The sequence below is a fragment of the Phoenix dactylifera genome, unplaced genomic scaffold (assembly GCF_009389715.1).
Source record: "Phoenix dactylifera cultivar Barhee BC4 unplaced genomic scaffold, palm_55x_up_171113_PBpolish2nd_filt_p 000489F, whole genome shotgun sequence".
NCBI lineage: Eukaryota > Viridiplantae > Streptophyta > Magnoliopsida > Arecales > Arecaceae > Phoenix > Phoenix dactylifera.
In genome coordinates this window covers 209094-221966 of record NW_024067909.1, presented here as the reverse complement: position 1 = coordinate 221966, position 12873 = coordinate 209094, and positions in this window count along the sequence as shown.

Genomic DNA, 12873 nt, shown 5'->3' with positions numbered 1-12873 from the left:
TAAATAGCCACAGAGGACTGTAGCAAGGCAGGGAACAGATATTCCACTCCAAGCATTCAAGTTTTCAAGCTCTCCAAGTGCTCTTAAACGAAAAAGGGAAGATCTGCATTTACTGCTCCAACAACTTCTTCCCAACAATCAAAGCTTCCTCCTCCTGCATTCAAGTCGACCACTCTTTCAAGAGGAGACCGGAGTTCCAGAAGCCATACCTCTTCACCAGCTTAAAAGCGTTTGAGGGCTTCTAACTCCTTTACGATTATATTATTTTAAATCTGCTTTTTGAGAAGCTATTTTCTGTTTTCTTCTATCTCTTGTATTTACTTGATTCAATCGGGGGATTGAATCAAGGGGTTTAAGGTTGGTTGGTGAGCCAAGTTAAAATCAACGTGTGTAAGGGTTTGATTGTGAGCCCGGAAAAACAATCGGGATTGGTTCTAGTCGGTGAGCCTGGGAAAAACCGACCGAGTTCGTTGTGAGCTCGTAAAACAACAAGTTTGGTTGTGAGCTTGCAAAACAACCGGCTGTAATCCAAGGGGGTTATAGTGAAATTCCCAAGTGAGACTTGGGGAGTGGACGTAGGAGCAAGGGTTAGCTCCGAACCACTATAAAACTTTGTGTTTGTAGTGCATTGTCTCTCATCTTCTTCCCCGCACATTACTCACAGCACTAGGCTTTAATTAAATAACTTGCTATAGTTTTTTAATTAATCATCCACAAAGTTTTAATTAGCCAAATTATTTTAAAAACCCAATTCACCCCCCCTCTTGGGTTGTCTATCTGGGCAACAATCTCTACATGTGGACGTAAGTTAATAGACCAAACCATGTAAATATATTATGTTCTTATTATTCTCTCTATTTTATTATTTTGTTATTCTCTCTGCCTGTCACAATAGATGTTATGGACCATTGACAATGGAGAAGGTAGTAGGAAAGCTTTTGAATTCATTAGCTTGAGCTTTTGATGTCTTGTAATTTGAAGTTTAATTTCACAACACAATTTGTTGTCTAAATCCCCCCTATATAGGGCTTCAGTTATCAAACCATTCTACTGCAATATCAAGTTGAAGTGTCTGACTACATAATTCTAATTGATATATTTATTACCTTCTAAATTAGGTTAAAGTCTTCCACAAAAATGTTGCATTACAACTTCTAATGTAGGTGTAGGTCTATAAATATCAAAAATCTAGCCTCATATTTCAATTTTACATCTGATTTCAACAATATTTTTTCCCTAAAAAAGAATAATAATATCATCTTGGGGGTTTTCAAATTAGGAGGTTTCGGCATTGATTGATTTCATAATTCCATAAGTTGAATACAAATTGTGATAATATTGATTCAGGATTAACCTCAAACTCAAAACAATTTGACCTATGTGCATCCCTATATGAATAAATTATATATATAATATATTTAATTAATTAATAATAATTAATATATATAAACTATTAATAAATGGGTTAAAACTCCAAGCAAACCTAATCTATATTTATCTAAATGTGAAATCAACTTAACACACCTAACCCATTTACTAAATTGGTCATGTGGGATGAAAAGTTGAAAATAGTATAATTAACCTATTTAAAAATTTGAAGTAAAAAAGAGAAACATAATTAATTTTGTTAAATTTACAACCCTCTAATAACCAGTACTTATAAAAAAAAAAATTTCTACAGGATGGTGTAAATATTATTACCAATATAAGTAGTAAATTTGAGAGTGAAAATAAAAACGTTTATACATGTTCATTATGAAAAAATAAATGTGGCTAAAAACTCTTCCTTCTATTCTTTATTATATATATATATATATGTGTGCGTGTGTGTGTGTGTGTGTGTGCAATTATTATTTCTGAAAATATATTTTTTAAATATATATTTTGGTTGCATACTAGATAACGAACAATGAAAATTATTTTATCATAAAAGTTGTACAGGAAAAAATGCACAATGAAAATCTGCATCTTACCAGATAATTTGTATTTTGCGGCAAAACGATATCACATCATTGATAAATATATATTTGGCAAAGAAAATCTGTCTTTGCCAACAATAAAAAAACAATTGGTAATGAAAAGTCTTTTGTCACTAATGACAAAGGCATTAGCTACAAAACTGTTTTGTTGATAAAAAAATGCGAACAAAATTTTCTTGTCAGAATTTATATACAAGAAAAATATATGATGAGGACATGTTAGTTACCAAATTATCTATATTTTGCAATGACATTATATAGAAATCGCCAACATATGTATATTTAGAAATGAAAAATTATCCTTCTCTTTAATAAAAAATAATCGGCAATGAAAAGCATCTTGTTGCCAAAACAAAAGGAATTAATGATGAACCTATTTCATCATAAAAGATTGCACATGTCTCCTTATGTCAACAAACATGCATTTGATGACAATTGTAGGTTATTAGTGACAACAATAATACAATTCTAAATGTTTTGGTGTTACCTATGAGAATATTTTGTCACCAAAAAATTCTCCAATAATATGCAAGAGTCAAAAATATTTGGTGCCTGATGGGTGCTTTTCAATTAATTTTAGAACAAACCAATGTTTTATCACCATAAATTGTTATACAAGAGATATTTTATGACAAAATTCATATTTCATTCTTCTATGGTATTTATTAGGACAAATTTTATTTCACGACTAATATCATTTTTGTTGATTCACCATTTTATTATACTACGTATCTTTTAATATATTTAAGAGAGTTATCCCAAAAAAATGAAGTAGCTGAAGGGATATGAATACTTAAATCTGAATCTCTGTCTTTTTAGTATTTGTGACTCAATATGCTGTAGATGTTGGTCTCTTTATAAGTATAGTATAATTATGTAGAAGTTTCTATGTATCTGCAATACAAGTTCAAATATGCCAAGGATTTGCTGACTCTTTTGCTAAATGGAGATGAGGGTGAGGGAGCTGCATTTCGATACAGTTCTTTAAAGTCTGCTATATTTTGCTTTCGAAAGCGCCTTCTTTTATAACAAAAAAACCACCTCGATAGACTAGAGTAGCTCAATTTCTAAACTTTCGATTCTCATGATAACCCTAATTAGATTTCTCCCATGAAATTTTAAACAATGCTAAACTTCTACAAGAAAAAAAAATCCTAAATCACACTAAACTTCTAACAAAAAGGCTCCTAATATTGCTAAATTATAAGGAGTCATTCGATAATGAAACTCTGCTGAAATTGGAATTTTCATGATCCTATATTTAAATAGAGTCATGATGGAGAGCAAAATAGATCGACTAGCCCATAACAAAAGGGCCACCCAATTTCAGCCCAATAAACACCAATGCCGATCTGACGTATCCTCGGTCCGGCCCAGAATCAGTCCGACCCCGGGCTCCACCGAAAGCTCCTTCAACCTCGGATATTCGTCTCCTGTATTCGCCGACTCGTCCGACCAAGTTTGGGGCATCTCCTGTATTCACCCACTCGCCCGATCAAGTTTGGGGCGCCTTCCTAATTCACCAATGCGCCCGACCAAGGTCGGGCGCCCTCTCCAGTAACGTCCCCCCGATCCTCGAGCTCGGGGCGCTCCACCGAGCACACCTTGAAATTCGAGATGTTGGGCTGGCCTTAGCTACCGACTAGCCAACCTCGCCAAACGTCTGAAGCGACCTCTTGACGAACTCGGCCTCACCAACGGCCGCACCCATGTGTGTTCCTACACCGTTCTCGAGAACGGACTCCGCCGCGCACCATAAGCAAGCTCAAGCTGCTCGTCGCTCCATCTTATGATGGAAACGGGCCATAACTCCGCCACCTAAGCGCTCCTATCGGAACTATAAAGAACCCCAACAGGTAATGCTTAAGGGACCTTTTTGGCTGGACTTACAAAGCTACACACTAACTTGAGTGTCGGAGGGCCCTCACCGAAAACACCAGTGATGCTTTGTGCCTGTACACCGTCGGTCGCAGGAGGTGGCTCTTCCCGTCTTCCTTCGCACTCCGGCAACTCCCCTAACCCCTCTAGCGTGGTCACCCTCAGGCCAGATTTGAACCACAATATTTCTGGCGCTAGAGGGAGGGTCTAAGCCGTGACCATGAGGTTAAGGAGTCATGGAGCTTCGAACGCATCGAGTGGCCAGGCATCGGTGCCTGGCGACTCCCTTCAAAGTCCAGCTCCTGCAGTGCCCGCACCAGCGGACCAGATCTCTCAGGTCCAGCCATAGCAGTTTTACCTGCTCGCTCAACAAGTCCAAGCTCTACCGCGGCTGTTCAAAACCTTCAGTCGGTAGGAGCCTCTTTTTGCTGAACTCGACAGAAAGGTTGAGGAAGTGGGGCGACAAGTCCAGATGCTCTGGGGACAAGTTGTGGAGCACTACAAGGGGCACCGCCGATCGAGGAGTAGATCCCCCTGGTAGGGCTGGAAGTGGGCTCGGGCCGGCCCGAAGCCCATCGGGTCGGGCTGCCTGCGGGTCGGGCTATGGGTTAAACCCAATGAATTTCAGGCCGGGCTCGGGTTGAAAACTTAAGCCCAATTCTATTTCGGGCCGGGCTCGAGTTTTCCATTGGCCCGGCCCGGGCCCAGCCCGAGCCCGGGCCCAATGCCAGCCCGAACCAGATCGAAGACGGCCCGAGCTAATCGCGACTTAGAGTTAGCCAGTTAGGGGATTTTTGGGGTTTTTTTTTTTGCCGAGTCGTGATTTGCAGAGGTGAGAGCCGCGAGACCGAGACGCGGAGAGCCGGAGACGGTGGTCCGGTGGAGGCGTGGAGGCTCGTCGTCATCTAGGGTTTCTCACCAGTCGTCGTCGTCGTCGTCGTCGGCTTGTCGAGTGCAGAGGCGAGACGAGAGTGGTGGAGGCTCGTCGTCGTCGGCTCGTCGAGTGCTACTGCTAGGGTTTCTCCGCTTCCTTCTCGGATCGTCGTCGTCGCCGACTTGCCGAGTGCCAATCGTCTCGGATCGTCGCCCTCATCTCCCTTCTCCTCCAGGCTCCACCCCCTCACCGCCAAAATTGATCATCACTTGAGCTGCATCGACTCTAGTCGGCTCTCAAGTTAGGGTTTTTTGGATAATTTATTCTCTCTTGGTGCTTTATCTTGTTCTATTCTCTCTTGAGTCTTGATAGGAATCAGTGGTCCTTCTCCTTGATAATCTATTGATAGAAGGGTATTTAAAAAAAACAGAGCGACCATTCGACCAAGCGTTTCTCCTTTCCTTCTCCCTCCTCTGACCTCTCCGGTGCTGACCGACCGGCCCCGATCCTCTTCTCCTCCTTCCTCTGTGGCGCTGACCGACCTGCCGAGAAAGAGGTAATTACTTGTGTTTAGTGCGTTTTAGACTTTTACTGTTATTTCTACAATTCTACTAAGTTTGTGGTTTTGATTAGGTTTGTGGTTTTGAATAGGTAATTAAAAGTGTGATGTGTAATGCTTGATGCTATTGGCTTGCTTTTCTTGTTGTTTGCCTCAGACACACTGAACTTAATCTTAATTTGTTGATCACTGATCCATAGTCTCGCTGATTCCTTTCCTCTTTATTTTCTCCTCTCTTTATCTGATTTGAAGGTTTCAGAAAGTCCTTGTTATCTTTCCAACCTTAACAACCTGTAAGCCTAGGAACTATAATAGTTTTCCTTTTGACATAAATCTTCAACTTCTAAAAATATTTTGACAAGGTGGACGGAAAGCCTGATTGCTCAAGTCAGTGTGGATTCAATATCCCAAGGCCCCATTCCCCAATTGATAAATCTGTTTGGAAGTCCTGCTTGTGGCTTTTCAGTGACAAGACTTGCATAATCAAATAGGCCATTTCCAAACAGGGCAAGGGTAACTATTGACCTGTAAATTGTCCCAATATTAAAAAAATCAGTGATTGTGTTGCCAAAAGTCTTAAGATTTTCAGATATAGCACAAATGAAGGGCAATTAATTTCTTATTTTACTTACCAGGATAATGGTATAGCTCTTCAAAAGTACATAGCTAGATGATCTCCCAGACATCAAGAACATAGCTAGATGATCTCCCAGACATAGCTAGTCACACCACTTATGCATTTCCAAGAAACGCTATACGTGTTCCCAGTAGACATGAGCCAAACCAAACTAAATAATATATCTTCCATTCCAGAAGCTGCTCATACCTCATCTGTTTATAAGACTGTAACAAATAGGGGATGATTCATTAAGATAGTAATGACATGACTATATCTCCAACTTTGTCAATAACAAGAGTTTTAAATTTTCGTACATATCTGATGCTATAGGTTAAATTTGTGATATTTATTTTGTTATTTGGGCAGATTATTTTTACTAATGTCTCATTCTAAAATGGGTAAAAATAAGACCGTGGAAGATTTAAGGAATAAGGATGATAGAAATGAAGATACTGCTGAAAATGTTTGTGACAATTCTTCTAGAAAAAGATCTTGGGTATGGAATCACTTTATCGAGGAAAAAAATTCTGAAGGGTCAATAGCTAAGTGCAAATATTGTAAAAAAGTTTTAAGTGGGAGCACTAAAGGAGGAACGAGTCATCTAAAATGCCATCTTGAAAATGTTTGCAAGAAGTATCAAAAGAATCCGACTAATCATTTGCTCTTACTACCAAGTTCAAAAGATCCGATAAAGTGTTTCAAATTCAATCAAAAAGAGAGTAGAAAAATTCTTGCAAAATTTATATGTGCTGAGCTTCCATTTCGTATTGTTGAGCACACTGTTCTTCTGAATTTTATGAGATCTCTTTAGCCATTATTCAAAATCATGGATCGTAAGATTGTAAAACATGATTGTATGGCTTTGCATCAAGAAGAGAGGAAAAAATTGCATGATGTATTCAAGAACCTAAGTTCTTGGGTTAGTTTCACTACTGATATTTGGACATCAAATCAGAAAATTGGTTACATTTCTTTCACAGCACATTATATTGATTCTGATTTTATTCTGCATAAGAAGATTATTAGTTTCAAGAAACTTCCATACCCTCACACCAGCTTTGCAATTGAAGATGCTATAAGAAAATGTCTTGTTGAATGGGAATTGGATTGTAAAATACGTTATATTACTTTGGATAATTGCAGCACAAATGACGTTGTAATGAGAAGGCTCCGAGATCACTTTTGTTATGCAATGTTGTTTAGTGGGGAGTACAGTCATATTAGATGTTGTGCACATATATTAAATATTATGGTTCAGGATGGAATGAAAATCATTCATGAAGCTATTGAATGTATAAGAGAAATTGTTAGATATGTCTCTGCATCCCCATCTCGAATGCAAGCATTTAATGAAATTGTACAGCATATGAGACTTCTTGCTAGAAAAGAACTCACTTTGGATGTTCCTACAAGGTGGAATTCTATTTATGAAATGTTGCATGATGCACTTGGTTATAAAGATGCTCTTATTAGATATGCAACTGAGCATTCATGTGTATGCCCCCACCAATGATGAATGGAAAAAGGCTTCTATAATTCTTAAATTCTTAGAAGCCTTTCTTGATGCCACTAAAGTATTTTCTGGTTGTAAGTATCCCACATCCAATTTATACCTAAAAGAAGTTTGGGAAATTAGGGCTTTATTGATGGATGAAAGTATTGATACTGATGAAACAGTGAAGCAATTAACAAATGAGATGCTAAAGAAGTTTAACAAATATTGGTCTCAGTGCAATAATTTGTTGGTTGTTGGTAATTGCTTCTATTTTGGATCCCGAATCAAAGTTGATATGATGGGGACATCAGAACCCTTCATCCAGATGATCCTGAGCCCTCGGATTGAGTCAGACCCGTTTATTTGCATATTTATTTTATTTTTATTTCTGGGCTTGTTTGCATTTTAGGGCTTATTTGTGTTATTTGTGGGCTTATTAGGAGTTATTTTTGTGTAAGGGGGTTTTATGATAATTGTGTTTATTTGGCCCTATATATAGGGAACTATTTTCATGATTAGGGTTTTTAATGAAGGTTTAAGAAATTTTCTTCCCCCCACGTATTCTCCTCCTCTCTTTCTTCTTCTTTTCTCCTTCTTATCTTCCTCCTTCTCTTCTCCCTCTTCTTCTGTTTCTGATTTAAAATTTCACTGAAGTCTTCCTTCCGAACTTGGCTCTACACCAACTTGGTATCAGAGTCGTGCGCCTTGCCCTACCAAAGTGCGGATCCTTGGTTCCAGCAGCCTGAAACAAGGCAAAACAAAGCTTTCGTCGGTCTCCCCTTCACCACAACCGGAACAGGCACCACCCTTTCCAACAAACAGTCCCGTTCATTATCTAAAAAAAAAAAGGAAGCTGAACGTGGAGGCCTGAGACGGCCGGCGAAGAACCGTGCCCACGTGCTCCACCACTGCCGCCGCGCGCCGCTTCCGAGCACTCCGACGCCGATCCGCCGTCCTGCATTGCCTCCGACCGTGGCCAGATCCGGATGAAGAACGCCACCGCCCTCATCTGCCGCCGCGGCCCCTTCCCCGCAACTGTCGCCGCGAAGTCCGGCCACCACCACAGGCGGAAGAAGCTGCAGAGCCCCCGCGTGCGGCCCATCCAGCACGGCGCGGGCCGCCATGTCCCCTACTTCGAGACCATCCGCCACGGCGAAGCCCACCTCCGCTCCACGGAGAAGAGCGCCGCCCCTCCTCCCCGAGCCCCCAACGTCTTCAACCGCCGCCGTACCCCACGCGCCGATCGCCACGGACATTGCCGTAACCACCTGCAACAACCCACAAAGAAGGAACACGCTAACGGGTACGTAACAATTTATCGGGTCGGATCGTGCCCGTTAGCCCGAATCCTTTTGGGTTTCATTTAAAAAAATGGTATCGGGCGCGAAACGGGTTAGCGGAGCGGGTTGTGCCCGTTAACCCGAACACTAACGAATATCTGTTAAAAAAAGAGACAGAGAGAGAGAGACAAAAAAAAAGAGCAAAAAAAAAATGCTCACCTTTCTTCCCCGAGAACTCCACCGCAGCCTGCCTCCCCGCCGACGAACACCACCGCCGAGCATCCCACCCGAGCTCCTCCGCCCGTGCCGCTCCGCCTTCGCCGCCTCCGCCCGTGCCGCCTCCTGCCGCCGCCGAGATCCGCCATCGCCCGAGCCCCGTCTTCTCCCTCCCCACCGAGCCCGCCGCCTTGCCGTCGCCGTTCCCGTCGCTCCCGCGACCGCCCGATTGCCACCACCGCTGCCTCCTTCCCCTCCTTGCTTCGTCGCTGCCCTCTCTGCTCGCACGCCGCAAAACCACCGCCTCCACCACCACTTCACCGCCTTGCCCCCCCCCCCCCACCGAGCCGCGCCGCCTCTCCATCGCCGTCGCACGCCACCGCAGCTCCGCCCCTCCTCCTTACCGCTGTCGACCGCCGCCTGCCGTTTTCCCCCTTCTGCCGAGAAGCACCAAACCCCCCCTTCTCTCGGCCACCACCCGAGAGTGAACTGCCTAGCCCCTCCTCTGCTCACACACCGCAAAACCGCCGCACTCCACCTTCTTCTTCTTCCACGATCGCCACCACTTCACCGCCTTCCCTCCCTCTTTTATTTCATCAAGGGTTTCAACATTGAAACCCTCTTCACACCACCTCATGCTCATTTCGCTTTCCCCTCCTCTTCCTTCACGGGCTTTGTTCCTTCACTACCATAGCACACCAGAACACCCCTCTCTCCTCATTAGCCCTTGGGCCAGGTCCGAACATCACACCAGAACACCTGCCGATCCATTGGTCCAACAGGGCCCTCCTGCCAGTCACTCCCATCAGATTCGGGCTGCGCCCCTAAGGCCCATCATCAGACCCACCGTATTTTTTTTGATTAGGCCCTAAGTTGCTGATATTAGGTCCACCGAGTTGCTGTGATTCGACCAGATTCGCGCCATCCGACGAGGCGACTCACCTTGCACCGATCGTCGCCCCAGTCCACAAGCACACATTCTAGTCGACTACTTCATGACAGGTGATAGGTTTCCACTTTTCTTGAGCTTGTTCATTTAATTATGTTCTAGTTCTCTTGCATGATAGCCACATTTTGAAAACTTATAGTGCTGTCACAATTCAGAACATTGAACCTTTCACTTCCGAACCCGCCCTATTACCCATCAAATCTTGATATTAAATTAGCACACCTTAGTAACAGGACGTTTCTCAATATTATTCGATCAGATTACTTTAGGATCAGAACAACTGTACTACTTGATTGAAATCTAATTTCTTAAATTGAATAATCTTAATCCTTAATTCTGAATATCCGAAGTAAAAATCAGCAACATTTAAATTTTAAGTTATTATTGTGAAGACTTGCTGATTTCTGAAATCATAATAGATTGCATTAGTAGGTTGTCCTGCATCAAATTTGGTCCTACATTATAGTTATTAGGATTTCATTAGTGACACTGCATTTTACATCATCACCCAGTGTCATCATTGCATGCCAACCTGTAGTGATATGGAGTACTCTCTCAGTCAACCTAAAACCCCTGTAGCTACCATGAATTCCGACATTTTGAGGTCTATCAAGGAACAGATCGTTGCCATGCGGGTTGGATACCAGGAATTCACACAAGAGATCCGTAAGCTCATGCAAAATTCTAGGACCCCTACACCGCCAACCCCTGTTGCAGCCCAACCTAAAATCGGTTTGGTTGCACCACCTGTAATCCTTCCCCATTTTCTTGGACACCAAACCCAATGCTCAAGGTGTCAACAATTCGACCACATAGCATCCCAATATTTCATTAGGACCTACCTGATTACTGAACCAGAAGCTAGGAGCCAAGAGGTCGAATATGTTGAAGAAGTCTATGAGCCAAATATAGACGACTATGAAGAAAACTTTGAAAACGAACCTATAGAATTAGATTTTGTTCAAAATGATTCCCAAAGGGAGACTATTGATCTAAGTACAACCAAGCCACTTCACATCACTACTGTGGAAGAGGTAGTGACAGATATTGAGAACCAGTCACCTGAATTGGCACTTGTAGCTAAAGATACCCATGTGGAGTCCAATCTTGAACAATCCCCTATAGTAGTTTTTCTTCTAGAGGAGTTTAATGATGTAGTCCCTGATAATCTTTCGGATGCACTTTTTCCGATGCGTGATATCCAACACGCAATTGATCTAGTTCTCGAAGTATTTCTGCCCAACCTTCCACATCATAGGCTCAACCCAAATGCATATGCTAGGACCTAGGATTTAATATTATCGACAGTTGAATTTGCATATCATAGTTCAGTTAACAAGTCCATAGGTATGAGTCCATTCGAAGTGGTGCATGATTACAAACCTAGGCAACCCATAGACTTGTTTTTTATGTCTCATCAGTATAGAGTCGTTGAGTCTGCACAATCAATTGCATCACATCCATATTCATTGCATCAAGAAATCAGCATTGTAGTCACTTTAATAACTTAAAATATAAATTCCTTGCTGATTTACACAAACGTTATAAAGAGTTAAGTGAAAAAGATTACGTCATGATAAGAATTAGGCTTGAACGATTTTCTTCAGATATGTTTAAAAAATTGCAAACTTGTAGTGCAGAACCGTTCAAAATCTTAAAGAAAATCAGTTCGAATGCATATGTTGTGGATCTCCCTGATAACTATGGGATTAGTGCGACATTTAATATTGAAGATTTAGTCCCATCCAAAAAGATAATATTCATGCCTTCTGACCCCTTTATTGATATACCTACCCATGTTGGACATCCTGATCTATTACCTACTGTTGAGCCACCACCTCTCAAATTTCATGCACGCAGAGAACAAATAGAACATATATTGGATGAGCAGATTATTTCAACCAGGAACGGTAGTTACCAACGTTACCTTGTTCGGTGGAAAGGTCGACCAAAGACTGATGTGACATGAATTTCTAGAGCACAGTTGCAGCGCCTTGACTCCGATCTTCTGGAGCAGTACGACAGTCGGCCAGACCTGTACTCGACGGGGTCGAGCTTTTCTTACCCGGGAGGAGTTGATGGGGACATCAGAGCCCTTTATCCAAATGATCCTGAGCCCCCGGATTGAGTCAGACCCGTTTATTTGCATATTTATTTTATTTTTATTTCTGGGCTTGTTTGCATTTTAGGGCTTATTTGTGTTATTTGTGGGCTTATTAGGAGTTATTTTTGTGTAAGGGGGTTTTATGTTAACTGTGTTTATTTGGCCCTATATATAGGGAACTATTTTCATGATTAGGATTTTTCATGAAGGTTTAAGAAATTTTCTTCCCCCCACGTATTCTCCTCCTCTCTTTCTTCTTCTCTTCTCCTTCTTATCTTCCTCCTTCTCTTCTCCCTCTTCTTCTATTTCTGATTTAAAATTCCACTGAAGTCTTCCTTCCGGACTTGGTTCTACACCATGATATTTGTAGAGTTTTGTTATCAAAAGGCATTTGAGTTGGAGGAATGCAAGAAAAAGATTGATGATATTCGTGCTTGGCTTTTTAAATTGTATAATGAGTATGTAGATGCAACAAGGATGTAGCCCTCTACGAGTTCAAGTGAGCGAACATCTAATTTTGGTGGACAAGGTGATATAAGTTCCGTTTCTTCCAAAAAGAAATTTGGTATAGATTTTGCTCAATTTAGAAGTCAGAGTTCTTCAAAATGCCCAAAGAGATCCGAGCTAGATAGTTATTTGGATGATGATGTGCTTCCTGATTTGGAGAATAAGGAATTTGACATCTTGTCTTGGTGGAAGAGCAATGCAGCAGTCTATCCTATACTATCAAGAATGGCTCGAGATGTTCTAGCTATTCCAGTCTCCACTGTTTCATCTGAGTCGGCATTCAGCACTGGTGGTAGAGTTGTGGGTCAGTATCGAAGCTCTTTGAGCCCATCTACTGTAGAAGCCTTAGTTTGTACCCAAGATTGGCTTCGTGAACAATATGACCTCACCTACGGCCACACCCATATGTGTGC